The sequence below is a fragment of the Protopterus annectens genome, chromosome 2.part1, assembly GCF_019279795.1.
Source record: "Protopterus annectens isolate FY-2018-M chromosome 2.part1, PAN1.0, whole genome shotgun sequence".
In the NCBI taxonomy this organism is placed as follows: Eukaryota; Metazoa; Chordata; order Ceratodontiformes; family Protopteridae; genus Protopterus; species Protopterus annectens.
In genome coordinates, this window is record NC_056729.1 from 721,800,920 (window position 1) to 721,818,127 (window position 17,208).

Below are 17,208 nucleotides of genomic sequence, written 5' to 3' on the forward strand. Positions count from 1 at the left end.
GGGAAGTATTTTAATTTACTCCTGAATTTCTATAATAAATGTTTGTTTTTGATATTTGAGTTTGTGTGTGTGTGTGTGTGTGTGTGTGTGTGTGTGTGTGTGTGTGTGTGTGTGTGTGTGTGTGTGTGTGTGTGTCTGATTCTTTGTCTGTCTGCATGTGATCCCATAGTTCAATAGTTCAATTTGAAACATCTGTTAACTGTGGCAGCAGAACCTCAAATACTTCTACATACTTGAATAAGATCATATTTTTGGCTCTACTTAACAGTCATTAATGTTTAATATATATATATATATATATATATATATATATATATATATATATATATATATATATATATATATATATATATATATATATATATATGCTTACAGTCTGAAACATTGAATGGTTCTATGAGTGAATGGTTTTTCAGGCTGCAGATAACAGTGAATGCTCATATCAGTACATTGTTTTCAGTGCAGTTTTTGCCACAAGTGTTTTTTATGGGAGCATGGTGCACTGGTATGTGATCTTGGTTCATAGGTTCATAGGTGTGCACTAAGGTAATGAACACTAGGGCCTTTTTAATCCTAGCCATGTATCCCAAATCTCTGACAAGTTCGGGTATCCTTGATAAGTGTAAGCAGGGACTAGGAAGATGAAACATTTACAAGCAGGGGTTTGGGAGATGAACCATCAGTTTCCTATATGTGAGCCATCAGTTATGTTAATGTATTAAAAAAGTAAAAATCCCAAATTGAATAAGAAGCCTTCATTGCTTGCTGAGACCTTATGTGGAAATACAGTTCAAATCATAAAGGTTACTAGACTGACTTACTCTAGATCAGCAAAATGTTGCTGATTTCACTACAAAATAACAGAATATAAACTGAGTAATACAGCTTAACTTATTGATTTATTTGGGTCTATTTTCTGGTATAGTGCATTCACCCATATGGACCATTTTTAAGATAGCTGAGTGGTTATAATCAAATGAGCACTAAAACATTATGAGAATAAAAATGACACAGATCAAAAACAATCAAAAATGAGAAATAAATCAATCTATATAGAAAGTAGAAAAGTAAACAGTTATGCTACATTTGTGTCTAAAGCAGTATAGCTAATTATGACAGGTGTCTTTTACAGTTCCTTTATAGTATTTATAACAACTCACAATGAAGGAGAAAGTAGAAAGTAATGCGGAGGGGAGTAATAACTGAGAGGTAGTCAGCAGAAAGACTGCAAATTGGTAATCTGCAATAGATAATGGAGTGTTGTCAGAAAAGCTTTTTTCTTGTTGAACTCTTCTTGAAGAAAGAGCATTTCACCTGTTTAAGAAGTTGTAGTTTTAAAACAGAACTGAATTTTAAGTAAGAATAAACATCTTTTAATTTGAGGGTACAGATTCCCAAAGACTGAGGCCGAAGGTAGAGTAAGAGTGATCTGTGCAGTGCAGTTTATTACCAGGGGCTTGTAACTATGTTATCACTAGGGAAGGGCTTGTAACTATGTTATCACTAGGGAAGGGCTTGTAACTATGTTATCACTGGGGAAGGGCTTGTAACTATGTTATCACTGGGGAAGGGCTTGTAACTATGTTATCACTGGGGAAGGGCTTGTAACTATGCTATCACTGGGGAAGGGCTTGTAACTATGTTATCACTAGGGAAGGGCTTGTAACTATGTTATCACTAGGGAAGGGCTTGTAACTATGTTATCACTGGGGAAGGGCTTGTAACTATGTTATCACTAGGGAAGGGCTTGTAACTATGTTATCACTAGGGAAGGGCTTGTAACTATGTTATCACTAGGGAAGGGCTTGTAACTATGTTATCACTGGGGAAGGGCTTGTAACTATGTTATCACTAGGGAAGGGCTTGTAACTATGGTATCACTAGGGAAGGGCTTGTAACTATGTTATCACTAGGGAAGGGCTTGTAACTATGTTATCACTAGGGAAGGGCTTGTAACTATGTTATCACTGGGGAAGGGATCTAAGATTGTAGCTGTTAATTCTTTTTCCAAGTCAACTGGTAATGACTGGACCTGAGTCTTGTATTAGACATTTGAATATCAATGAAGACAGACATAGTTCCGCTCTTTGATTAACGAGTGCCATATGACTTTGGAAATTGTTTGACATTGATTTTTTTATATATTCAATGATAGGGTAATCAACCTACATATTTGACTGCTCATAGTCTGTAAGATAGACTAGGTTTTCTGTGAACCATTAAATATAATTGGTAAACCCTACTAAAGTTCTGATATGATTTATATTTTCACTATTTCATGGGAAGACAAAATCAGATATATAATCAAAAATAGCCATGTCAATGTGGTGGTGAAACGTAAGGTATGGTTCAAGCCAGATACTAAGATAATAAAAGTTTTTTATTTATATTTTTATGAGCAGTTGGTTATTAGCATAATTTGATGGGGGGTGGGGGGGTGTTACTTATCCTTTGCTGGTGCCTAAGGTTGTTAGCTTTTTTAAACGTAGTAAAAGGCTCGTATTTTCTGTCCAACTGAACAGCTGTGAATAGCCATTTTCTAACTCTCTTATTATGTCTGGTAAGGGTTTGGGTCTGTAAACCATCATATCATTAGAAAAGAACATGATTTTATGAAGTAAAAAAAAATGAAGGGAAGGAGATGATGATAAGTTCACAGGTATACACTAGGCTAATGACCACCAGAGCCTTTCTAAGCCAAGCCATGGAACCTAACACAATTGTATCCTTAAGTATCATGGTCATTTATTAGAAGGGGATATCTTAGGAGGTTTCTACAGGTGTATAATGGCTGAGAAAATTAATTGAGATACGACTGACCACTGAGGTACATCTTTGAAAAGTGCAACTAAGGAAGACAGTTTTATTCATATTTTAAGCCTGAACTTTCTAATTGACCATAAAAACTTGTTAAGCAACCCTTGGGCTTATGGACTGATTCCTATCCTAGAGAGAAACAGAAAATGACAAAGTTAGTTAGGGTCAACTAAGTCAAAAGATTTAATTACATCAATAAGTGTAGCATCTGTGAGGTGTCCCTTATCTATGTTAAGGAGTATGTCATCCTTAAGTGTGAAAAGGGCAGTAAATTTGCTTCTTTCTGGCCAATAAAACATGTTGATCACTTGAAATTATAATGCACTTTTGGAGATAGTTGCCAAGTCAAAACTAAATTCATTTTTAGTAAGTCTGACCATCAGGACTCCACTCAATCAGTCAGTGCCCATTTTTGTCTGCTCTAAGGAATCCACCCAAAACCTAATACAGAAATATCTGTGGTGAGCAGCATTCAGACTGCCATGAGGGTATTTGTGTTCTCATTGATAACTTAGCAAAAATAGTATTTAAATGACCTATTCTCACTGCCAGGGCAGGGAAACATGCAAACTGCAACACTGTGGTAGCCCAATGCGCCCTTTCCTCATGAGTGTAAACTTCTGCACACTTGGTTTAAAGGTTACCACTCACTGGTTTCTTAGCAAATGTAATGGCTCCCAGTTTTTCTGCCCTTTATATTAATAACCCTGGTAATGTCATTTGTGTGTCACCAACTTCTCCTGCCCCTCCCTCCAATGATAGTCCCTCCCATGGTCACTGTCGGTACTATCAAACACTTGAGCCACTAGGCAAACTTGGGTGACCTGAGATGTGGTCAGAGCTTTATCCTGCAAAGCCACTGGTGCTACCCTAACCTATGATGAAAGTCTGAAATGTATTCTTTCCATTGTCCTCGGAAGAACTCGCACAACAATAAGTTATACAAGTAAACCATTCAGCTAATGACTAAATAACTCTGTAAGCATGTAACCAAATAAATAATTATGCAATAAACAAACAAATAATATATACTTACATAAATGAATACATAAATATATAGAAGTGTTAGTAGTTTTCTGAGAATTGGCAGATTGATTGGAGTCTTTCATTTGAGACTAGTGGAAATGTAAAATGTTACCATATATTAGAGTAGGTAACATTAGCAATAATAATAATATTGGCTTTGGGGGGAGTAAGGCCTCACAGCAACAAATGTTATAAAAGGAGAGGAGAGGAGAGGTCAGGAGAGGAGAAGTCAAAATAAGGAAGTCCAAGTTAGAACTAGTGATGTTTCAGCCAACTGGCATGGAGTATCAGGTATATGGTATAACAGAAGCATGCAAAAGAAGTGGTATATGGCACAGTAACCTGGGCTGTGAAGGCACAGCAGCTGAAGAAGATACAGATGATGGCAATAAAGTGCTTGACAATTATGGTAAGATGCACACTGTAGGACAGACGAAGAAATTATGACATCAGAGCAGGTGTCAGAGTAGTCCCACTTCAAGAAGGAGTCAAGGAGAACACATTACAGTGGTTGGACTGGCCACATTTCCATGAAAGCATAAGATGATGTTGTGAAGAATATTTGTGAGAGACAGGAAGAATACAAGAGGGAAAAAAAAACATCCAGTCAAGAGATTGATGAATTATGTGAGATAAGAGCTGTGGCAGTCAAGCATAACTAACAAATATGGAAGGAAGGAGAGAGGCACTGAAGTGAAAGAGGTGGTGACAGTTAATGCAATGTATGGACCCCATGTAGAAAAACAGGTAAAGGGGGTCTATGATGAAGATGATGACAACAAGTGTGCAGCACCTCAATTCATTGTTTGTGCACAACAGGGTTTCTTTAGATCATTTGAGTAAAAAAGTGATGTACTCTTTGTAATCTCTATAACAGAATGCTGGAGCAGCAAAGCGCATATTTGGGAAAAGTATCAGTGGCGTGTACTTTAGGAAGGACTTGGAGCCATCATACCAGTTATTGATTTAACTAGCAGAAGTCTGCTGCACACTACAGAATGAAGCATTGATGAATATTTCAAATGTGCCATGATGGTTTTCCTGCATGTGACATAGGCAGCCCTAATTCAAAACTGCACTTGTATCTCAACAGGTTTGAATGGAGGCCATGGAAAAGAGTATATGATTTATATGTGATATGTTATATTTGATAGAAGGAAAGGCAGTGGAATAGGTTAATAACTTCAAGTATCTTGGGGGGTGGTTGAAGAGAAGGGAAGTCTGACTAAAGAGGTCAAAGCTAGAATCCGAGGAGCTGCAGCCAACTGGTAGGTATAGTGTATTATGACAGAAGAATGCCAAAGAAACTGAAAAACAAGCTGTATAAAACAGTGGTGCGACCAGTAATAATGCATGGTACAGAAACCTGGGCAGCAAAGGCAAAGCAGATGAGGAAACTAGAAGTGATGGAAATGAAGTGCCTGAGATGGGCGATAGAATGCACACTGTGGGACAGACAAAGAAATGAGGACATAACAGCACAACCCAAAGTAGCTTCACTTGCAAAACAGATCAAAGAGAACAAATTACGGTGGTTCAGATACAAGCGTAGAAAAGCAGAAGACAATCTAGTGAAGAAGATTTTGGACAGACAGGAAGAAGGTTAGAGGAAACAAAGGTGTCCAGCAAAGAGGTGGATGGATTGGTTTACTATTAAAATGTCGAACGGCACTACGTCGACTGTACTACAGTCGAACACGGAAGTTCGAAAATAGTAATGTCGACGTCAAAAAAACAATCTAGGAATGGTTTTAACATGGGTCGAGGTAGGTGTTCAGTATTATTCAGAACTACAAACATCTCCCCTACCTCGACCCATGTTAAAACACAGTCCTAGATTGTTTGTTTGTCATTGACATTACTATTTTTGAACTTCCATGTTCGACTATAGTACAGTCGATGTAGTGCCGTTCAACATTTCAATAGTAAACTGGATGGATTATGTGAGAGAAGATCTGTGAAAGTCAGGCAAGAGTGTTGAAGAAGTCAGGAGTGTGACACTGAATTGAGAGAGATGATGACAGTTAACACAACACCCCAACCCCATGTAGAAAAATGTGAAAAAGGAGTTTGATGATGATGATGATGATGAAGATGATGATGATGAAGATGATGATGATGAGATACCTGTACATGCACTGTTGCATCAATGCAGGTCCCTGTTTTTCAAGCATTTGAAAAGATCATAGGGATCCTTTTCCAACTGACATTCACTGAGGATCAGCTGGCTTTGTCCAGTCTAACTTCTACTATGTTTTTAGCTAATTCAATGGTTAACTATTAGTATAGTTAATTCTGGACTATCCTATCATGGCACTGCTAGAGGTACCCATTGTGAAGAAAACTTTTGGGATTGTGCCTCTGGTAGAATCATGGTGACAGGCATTTATAACAGAGATACTACAAAACAACAAATATGAGCTTGGGTGATGAGCATGATACTTGTGGACAGCAAAGTCTAACAGGATGACATCATTTCTAACTACGCAAATATCTGCTGGGGAATTTGTATAGGGATGCCCGATCGCTCATTAACTGAGGAGTCTACTGTTTACCTTTCACCACCCAGTTTCTTCAACACATGTATTCTACCTTCAGCGCTACTGCTTTGAGTCATGTCTTTCTCTTATTAATAGGGTACAGTAGAACACTCTTGAGTATACGTTCTTAAAAGTTACTGGATATAGCAGGCAATCACAAATGCTTATTGCATTCCAGTGTAATGGCAAATACTAGACATATAAGGCAATAATAAAGTTTAAAGTATAGAAAGCCAGAGGCCAAATAAACAAAAAGTTATCTTATGTTCTTATTTCCCTAGTGCTGTAATCTGTTTATAGAAAGACATTTTCAACTGCTGCAAGAGATACTTAAGGATTTGTAAGTCTTAAAGTAGTGCATATATTGCTGTACTCCTTTAATTAAAAAACTAATAGTAATGTAATACTCTGTCTTACACTGGCATTTCATAAATCTGTAATGCATTAAACTCTAAAACAGAATTACAGAATAATAAAATCCTTATAAATTATGCAAGAAAGACAAAACCAATACTGTAACTTGACAACATTAATACTTAAAGCAATTTAAAAAGCCACCACAAATAGGGAGCAAGGAATGCAGTGATAGGTCACAGTCACCATACTAAAGCTGATACAGCATTTATCAAGCATCTTATATAATTCATCTGTCTGATACTAGCAGACAAAAATTACCCAGGCACCACTGTTTGTAACTGACTGCAAAAGTCAGACTTTAAAAGAACATCAGGAACAATGTATCACTTCAAGTTAAATAATAAAAGCTATCCAAAAAGTTATTTAATCAAAAATTTCATAACAATTTGTGCAGAGGCAGTTGAATCTCCTTTTGCATAATTAATATGATTTTATTAATACTTGTTTGGTTCCAGCCTATCCAAAGTGAAAACTGGAACAGTACATAATCATGCAGGGAATGTGAAAAAGGCTGCTGTATTGATGTGTTCTTTTATTTTTACCTTCTCAAAATAATAGGAACTCAAAACAGAAATAGTATTTGGACAGCTGCTGCAGTTTAAACTTTACTGAAATATGCAAAGATATGCCTGCAAATGTTGTTGGTCTGTTGGCTTTTTCCCGGTAAGGGGTCGCCACAGCAGAACTTCGGTCTGCTAATGATTGGCAGTAGATTTTTACGAAATGCTGAGGTGCCAGCTCGATGTCCAACCTTCAACGAAGGCAGACCCATTTACACACACATGTCTTTCGACTGCTACCCAACCTCGGGGAGGACATGCAGACTCCACACAGAAGGCACTCCCAACCCACGTCGAGAATCGAACGGGAGAACCTCTTGCTGTGAGGTAACAACACTACCGTCGTACCACCACAGCATGTAAAGATATGCCTGCAAATATGTAATAAAAATCAGGCCATTAAGTCTCCTTTGTACAACTTAATCCTTCTTCAGGTAGATAGAGATAGTCAGCATGTAATGTCTGATTAGTACAGCAAATGAGTAAACCTTTTAAAATGTGCAATTTTATCTGTGAATAATGCTTTTTTGCCTATCAAACCTCACTTCATTTGTAAAAGGTATTGCAGTTGTGGGTTACCTAGGATTCCTAAACATTCACAGCCTTCCCTCTTCTTTCCAGTTTATATCACTCTCTTCTATGGAACTTAGAATCATAAAAAAGTGTGAAAATGATTCAAGTATATGATTCATGTAAGCTTTAACCACATCATTCTTATAACAGACACCATATTTAATTGTCATGTAAAGATACATTACCAAAATATGTCTCCATAGCAGGGGTGGGAGGTTATGAAACTGTCTTATAGTGCTTGTTATTAATTATGCTGCACAATCAGTGAAAAGACATGCCTGTTTAATACCGTTCTATTTCAGAAAGGTGTTTAACAATTGCTTTATGACCCCTCATCATTGGTAAGCACTAGTCCCATGCAGAGTTGTGCTCAGTGGCCACAGCAGAAGAGCATAAGGAAGCCATTAACGGAACTTAGATATTCTGGACTTTTTAATGTCCAAAGGGTTACTGACTTCCCAATTGCTCTTCTTAGGTGACCAGTTTATGTGTGACAGTAGTTAGAGGCTTACAGCTTTCTAAGCTTTAAAACACTTAATGCTATTCCTGTTTTTCTAACTTTTGTTGTAGAACAGAGCAGTTAAAGCTCTATGCACTACAGAAAATTATGGTTAGGTCTTTCTGATGAAAATCCAGGAAGTTATGTGTTTTCAACATGGATGTCAATATTCATTTCAAGAGGAATTTCTTGTCATCCATGTCTGAAACACATATTATTGTGGTTTTGATCAGAAACTCAATCATAGTCCTTTATGCAATTAGCCAGACAGCTATGGCATGGTTTTATCTGTCTTTTAATCAACTACTTGCATTACTTAAGTTTTTAATGTGCTCTCCTCAGTGAGCCCAGGTCATGGCTGGAAAGTTAATATTTTCAATAAGCTTTAACCCCATTACATTCCAGAATTCTATACTCCCTCTTTGTCCCTTATACATCTTCTAATTCATTACCCTGGCTTCATCCTATAAATACCCCTTCCACATATGCTTATATTCACTGTGTATATTCTCACCATTATAAATGATTCTGTTATATGGTGTACATAAAATTTTAATATAATAAAATGACTTTACAATTTTCATAAATACTCCATACTTTATAGAAGAAGCAATGTTATTGACACAACCATTTTTTTATGATGTAATAGTTGGAAACTGTTCATCTGTAAATTTGAAGATGAGTTGATCTAACTGAATTGGGGGAAGGCTCCATAAATATTTATTTAACATTTGTTTACCAGGAAAGTACAGCTTGGAATGAGCCACTTTTCAGTGGAAGCCCTGGGAGAAATGCACCAGATGCATGTCTTTGCAATGTGGGAGGAAACCCACACAAACACAGGGAGGACATGCAGACTCTGCACAGAAGGCATCCCAGCTGAGAATTGAACTTGAGAACCTCTTGCTGTAAGGTGACAGCACAAACCATTGCACCACTGCACCACCCAGTAACTATACTTCTCATTGCAGTTTTCTAAAAGCAACTTTTCACTTGAGAGTAGAACGCTCATTCTTCTCACTGTATGATGGCTAGGTTATAGTAAGGTTAACCTTCTAATAACCAAAATACTACAACACTTTTCCATCCAAGAACTTAATATATAATACCTTAACTTATTTAGTACAGATATGTTTGTCTCAGTAGCAAACATTTTAAAAACTTCTAGTATTGAACATTTTCACTGTATGGTGTTCATAAACAATTAAACATTTGTTTACTATTCTAAGGTTTCATTATTATTTTACAGGTTTCTAGATAAGTAGCAGGCTAGCTGCCCTTGTGGGCCATTTTAGGTCCTCCTAATTTCCCTATAAAAGGTGAGAATCAAACTTAGTATCTTATGATTATAAGCTAAAAACCTCAACCATTATATCAACCCCTAACCTCTAAGTTCTGGTTAGATGAGTGGGCCTTACATGATACCAAGTAAATTCTTGTTTTTCTTTTAGGACAAAGAAGTTTCACCACAATTTAACATATTTTAATTAAGTAGGCAGACAGTTTTCACAAATAGAATACCTAGATGGGTTAGCCATATGTAAATTTGGAAGACATTGGCATTCAGTCAACACAGACATTGAAAAGTCTGCTTTGAAATCATAGTCAGCACAGCAGACACAATTAGAGATTTGATGTTTTCAACCACTCTTCCATAGGTATATCAGATATCTTGGTAGGAAAATGCTGGAGCCTCTTCTGACACTTTTCCAAGGATATACCAGCATATTCCATCTCTAGTTACGGCCATGGCTTTTCAGGTCACTCCAAAGATAGGAAAGGTAAATTAAAAGTGGTTCACTATTTGCTTGACAGTAACTATACATTTTACTACTCTTCCTATGCCTTAATTAATGTTAGGCTAAATTTCTTCTTTAAACATAGCTTTATTTTATATAAGCATCATCTTCAAAGATTCATTTTCCAATGCATAGCTTTAAATTATCTGTAGTCCATAAGTTTATTTATACAATTTTAAGCAACTAACCGGGCTATTAACTGTAAGTGTTATTTCAAAGTCAATGCATATTTTTGTCATTATATGTAATTTTCACATTAGTGACTGTTAATTCATTATAGTATCAGTAGATTGTTAAGTGATATTAATATTAAGGTCTGTTCACTCATCACAGTTATACTACCTTTAGTATAAATGCAAAAAAATAAATAAATAAAATCACAGTTTTGTCATCTATCTCCAGGTGCATCAGAAATGGGTACACCTGTTACAGACTTCTTCCTTGCCATCCTAAAGACCATCAGCCTCCTTCCCAGATGCTCTGCTTTTTGATTCACACCAGGGTGAGATCCATGCAGCCCACTTGTGAGCATAGGATGAGAACTGAGATGTAAGCGCCAGGAGTGGTCATTGTAAGAGGTTCTTATTTAAGCCTTATCACTCCCTAGTGTGTAGGAGCATCTACTGAGTGCCTGTGTCCCACTTTCAGAAATGGCATTGCCTCACTCAGCTATGTTCTCCTCAAAAGCTTTCACTTCCACAAATCCCCAATCTGCACAGGAGGTTGAACATGGAGGTTACACCCTGGACATGCTCCTCTCAATTATTTCCCCAGAGAAAGTAAAGCAGGACTCATCTCATCCTTCCACTCTCTCCTCAGTCAGCTGCACCAGTGTCTGCACCACTAATTAATAAAAGTTTAATAAATGCATAAATAAGTTGCTCTCACCATGTCCATGTTGTTTTTGTGATAATCAAGGACATGGTGATGGCTTTTTGTAGACTGAATCTTTGCAAAGCAAATAACAGAAATGATTCCTCTAAACATTTTTATCATTCATTTCAGAAGAAAAAGAGAAACAATTGCTGTTATATTTATCTTTCAGCTTCCTTGATACATCCTATTTTGTAAGTTTTTATTTTCTTTGGCATAATCATTCATGTTTCTTGTGCCATAAACATATTATTGTCCTAAATTTACATTGTTCTGTTTGCTAGTTTTACTATTCTGTTCTTCGCTTACCTGATGTTGTACTTCTGCACACAAATTCTTCACATGTCTCTCCTGGTAAAGTAATATCTAAAGCATTTTCAAGAGCCAGGTTGCATTCACATCTAAAGCATTTCCAAGAGCCAGGTTACATTGAAACTTCTGCTTGGTGGTTTATTACAAAGATTTAAGACTATGCACTGTTAGAACCAGATTTTGCAACAGACCTGGGTTTGAATAATACAGTTTGCATTTGCATGCTCTATGACTCTGAGCAAGTTCCCTAACCTCACATTATTATCTGGTCACCCCCAACAAGTGGAACTTCATTAATGGGCTTTCCTTGAATAAACATAGATTTTTGGTGTGTATATTTCTCATTTATATCTCAGCACATTTTTGTTTCTTTGCAATTACAGCTTTTGGACAATTCTCTTGGCAGCACAGACTGGGATTCAAAGAGATTTAGTACATAACATGGTGCAAACCATTGCTGATACTGGCATTGCTCAGGGAGTAGGTGACTCTAAGGCACAGACACCTTGGACATAGCATAGAAAGTGCCTCATGTACACTGACAACTCTCTCCTCTTACCTTCCAGCACTCAGACTTGTGAGAGATGCACTTATATATCCAAATTGGAAGCCACGCACTCTCTAGCCAAGACCAGAATAGCTGGTCAAGAGGAGAAGGTCAACACTTGCACCACACTACATGGAACACATAGCCCTTTGGCACACACACCAGCACTGCCTTCACATAAAAGTATAAAACACACACCCACCTTCGTGGAGGCTCTCAATAAAAAAATAACCAAGCAGCAGAGACCTCCAGGCAGAAATGCACTTGATTACCACAACACAACACTAATCATGAGACACATAACTCAACAAAAGAGTGTGACACTCAACCGAAGCCCCTAAGGCAAAACAGCATGCCCAACACACTAGTCATAGGTGACTCTATAGTGAGGCACACTGATGTCCCACTCACTAGGTTGAATAAGAAGAAAGTAACAGTCCGCTGCCTGTCAGGTGCCAGGATCCACCACATAACACCCGCACTCAGGTCCCTCAACAACAGGTACAAATATGACTCTATCATTGTACATGTGGATGTGAATGACCTGAGACATACCTCCCTGGACTACATGAAAAGAGACATGGAGGAGCTCTCAGATTATGTAGCCTAGGTGGGTATGACTCCAGCCCTGAGCAGCATCCTACCATCACCCAGAATGATACCACAGTACAAGCAGAAAATGATTGATTTCAACAACTGGCTAAGTTTCTGGTGTCATTCTAAGGGGATCCAGTATCTGTCTGCCTGGGATGACATGATTTACAGACCTCAATGCTTTGCCAGAGATGGCCTGCATCTGTCACCCCTGGGCTTCCGGATACTGACCAAGGTTCTTGCCACCCCTATAGTGCCTTATTTAGGTTGAGTTCCAAAGACCAAATTACCACCATAACAGCTACAAACAAATGCAATCTGAGGGTCATGTTGCTCAACGCTAGAAGTATAAATATCAAAATGCATTCACTCGAGGCACTCCTTAAAATGGAGAACATCAACATTTGTGCTGTAATAGAGACCTGGTTCAAGGCAGCAGAATGCACCTCTGCACTACCAGGCTATAACTCATTCCACACCTTTCGGCCCCAGAACTTAGACTGAAGCTCCAAAGGTGGTGTTTTTTTCATACTCATAAAGGATATGCATACCTCCAGACTGGTAGCCCAACATAACACATCAGAGATACTTCAGGTGAAGCTAACATTGGGCAAGACAGCGATTCATGTCATAGCCTGCTATAGGTCCCCAACCATGTCCCAAGACTCGCACTCCACGTTCCTAAGCACCCTGGAGAATATAAGGGTCCAAACTAACACTCTCTACTAGGTGACTTCAACTACCCCTCCATTAACTGGGTAAACTACTCATGTACCAATACACTTGCCAAACATTTCCTGGAGTTCATTAATTCCAATGCCCTGGACCAGCTTTTCTTATCCCCACTAGAGGTAGCAATGTCTTTGACCTGGTCATTACTAACATGGGCAACTGTTGCTCTACACTAGTAGTCATGTCTGACCCAGCTCTGTTAGAAATGTTACATCTAAAGAAATCCCAATCCTCTGCACCACATGCTCCAGAGACTTCAACCTCATTACCACAATTAACAGAACATGCTGGAAGGACAGGTTCATAACCCAGAGACTGCCCAAGGTATGGAACAGACTTCCCATACATGTCAAGCAGAGCACCTCACTGACCCTCTTCAAGAGAAATCTTGATGAGTGGATGGGAAACAGAAAATTCACCCCGGGGATAACACCAGTGGCTCTACTTGACAGATGCACTGGGAACTAAGGTTGGGTGGCACTATGCCAGGGTAATCTTACGGCTAGGTTTGTAAAGAGCCAAGGGCCATTACCGTAGTACATACCTATGAACCTATGAACTTATAATTGCCAAAATAGTAACTTATGCAATGCAAAAGTTAAGGCAATAAGGAACATAGTGCATATGAGCTATGAGATGTATGCAGCTGATGACAACGAAATGATTAACTGATTCGAAGATGTATAAAATATGGCCACATGCCAATTTTTTACAATGAGAATTGTGGTGTATCTGAGGAAAGTGATACTTGAATTATTAGCAGCAGTAGTTAAATAAATTGTGTTATCAGCTGTCCTCAGAACTAGTACCTGTAAAATTCCCGTCATGGCCATCAATGCCAGTGATGGACAAACAGCCTGCAATATTAACACTCACAGAATAGCAGACTCTGGACCATTTTCATGTGACCAGGGATACTTTGAGGGACATTGGTGAACTATGTCACCAACAAGCTCCAGGGAGTTGTCCATTGGACACATAATGTCATCAGAGGTCCACCTAGTCCTAAAGGATTTCAATATATCATCAGGAAGGGCTTCCATTGATTTAACTGCTAAATGGTCTAAATGTCCAAGGAATTGTATATAATGTGTCTGCATGCAATTTGTACAGCTCCCATGATTCACAAAGCTAGCATGTGTGTGTGTCCTATACCAACATTTCTTATGACACAATTTCCAAAAGGGTCATCTGAATACTAGGTTCACACACATGCCAGATTCAGAGGACTATACATGAAAGTATCATTCAGTCTGGGAGAAAGCTACATACAATATGTTAATTATTATGCATGGCAGGAGATATAGGATATGCCATAGAAACCTGGTTGATGACGTAATATATTGCAGCACATTTTCAGCCCGCTCAAGGGACACTTTCATAGACTAGTCACATCACAAGGGATACTATTATCTCTTCCAGACATCTACAGTAAGATATATTTGTTGTGTGTGCCATGCTACATAGCACAGTACTGAGCAAACTGATGAAATAGCAGGTTAACATCTTGGTAGAGCAGTCCATACCACTTGTACCAACAGCAGAAGGGCTTGGTGGATAGTTAGTGGGGAAATATTCAGCAGCAGTATGACAGCTGAGGCAGAGGTGGGTACACTACTTTGCAGCACTGGAAAATTGGTGGCATCTGACAAAGTCTACATAGGACTAAATGATGCATTTGTTATCATATATAGGATATGCAGAGCAGTATCTGGACTTGACACCTTGTGCAGTAGACATCTCCAAATGCACATATTAGAGCTGAGCAGAGCAAAGTCATCATCACCTGCACAGGTATGGGACAAGGTAACAGACTACTGCAATACTCTGATAAGGAGTGGGCTGATTTTTGGTGAACAGCATGAGTGGTTGTGGAAGTCAGAGGTCAAATTATTCAGTTTTGGGGTCAAGCCACCAAAACATGAACATTAACAGTGCCCACTGTCTTGTCTTACAGTTTCCAAGCTTGATGCAATCTGTGACAGGGTTGTGGTTGAACAATGGGAGTGTGAGGGCTCACCATGACAGGATTTACCACATCATTGTCCATGAAATGGTCATCTCCCATGATCAGGGTGGAAGGCTGTGTGCACAGTCAAAAAGGAATGGGGAGAAGCTGTGAGAACATAGTAAGCAACTACCTGAAGAGAAGTCAAAGATGTTGAGTTGGAGGAATGTTATTGTCCACACTGGATAATTTCCATGACTAGAAGTGTCAGTCTGTGTGACCACAATTAGTGCTGCAGTCTTAAAAAATGGTCTACATAGCCTGACTTGGGACAGTCTGTGGCTGATCTTCCCACAGCCTGATGGTTATGGACTGGTGTAATTAGCCAAGGTATAAGTGGGTAACTTGTATTACCTGGAAAACAAAATAAGGTAGGGGGATACCTAACAAAAAGGGGATGTACTCAGGACAGCCTATACTACCACTCTACAAAGTTTAGCTAAGATTAGGAACAATACAATGCCTTGTACTGACCAACAAGGTGACCCTGAGGGATCCTAACATGCAGGATGTGTGGTTGTGTGCCAGATATGGGAATCATGGGCACTACCTGTATGCTGGTCTAACACATTGTTAATGCACCTTCACCATGAACCAATATAGGTGAGCAGGACAGGAATATGTGCAAAGTATTCTTGGTTATCAAAGGGTTAACATACATAGAACCTAGCAGGTACACCCTACAAAATGAAATCATTCAGCTGTGGAGTACATATAGTTCTGGTAACTATACCCTAACTCAGCTCATCTGAAGGGTTGTATCCAGAAGAACTTTTTCAGCTAAAAAGGCATGAACAATGGTTTTACTTCTTTCCTGAATCCTGAAATTCCTGTTAAATCTGTCGTACCATTTTAAAGTGGTTTAGACGTTCTGCTCATGATACAACAGTGTCACTTTTATTGCCATTGAGGATTGTAGAATCTAGCCCTTGCTCACAGCTTAAAGAGTAGAATATAAAAAAGAAAATGGCAACTGTGTGCATTTTTTATTGGATATGATATAAGAACCCAGTCATACAGGGATTGCTATAAAAGATAGAAATAGTTCTTGCATCTAATATTTCTTTCCTCTTTTTTTATTTAATTAATTATTAGCCTTTGAATGCCAGAAAAGTCGGACATGGCAAAGCCACTTTTTAGTGAAGGCCTAGGAGAAAATCTCTACATTAAAACCAGAGGGTAAAAAGACAGACAGACAAACCATTCAGTAAAAACTGCAAGGAAAACCTAAACAAGCTAGAGATTTCATTGTGTGATATACCTTAAACCTCCTGTAGTGGAGGCCCATGGTATATATGTAAATGACTTTTTCAGGACATAAGTGTTTCAGCTACATGGCTTCTGAAAGTCCATGAGTTATTTTTTACATTTTAAGTCTTTATGGTTTACATATTTTTTTCACAGGTAATAAGCATGCACTAACAATGAGGTGGGAGCTGGCTTAATAGTTAAGGTATTTCCCACACAGCCACAAAGTACAGGGTTTGATTCTCACTTTTGTTCACTGTCTGGTTATTGGAGATGTATACAACAGTATGCAGTTTGTTATGTATGGGTTTGGGGGTTTGCATGATAGTTAAGGTATTTACCTCACAAATACAAGGTACATTCTCACTTTGAGATGCATGACTAGGTTTGAATACACCCCCTGGGGTCATTAGCCTAGTAATTACCTATGAACCTGTAAAGTATAGAACATAAAACTGAGCCACATAAAGTTTAACAAGTGACTACTGTGATGAGTACACTATGCAGTATTTACAGCATGCTAAAACCACACCCATCTAAAGAACATTCAGCATTAGTCTACATTTTATGTGTAAAGTCACATTGAAATTTTATTACACAAACTTCAGATGATGCATATGCAAGTTTTATCCAACTAGTTATTCTCTTGGGGTATTCAAACAG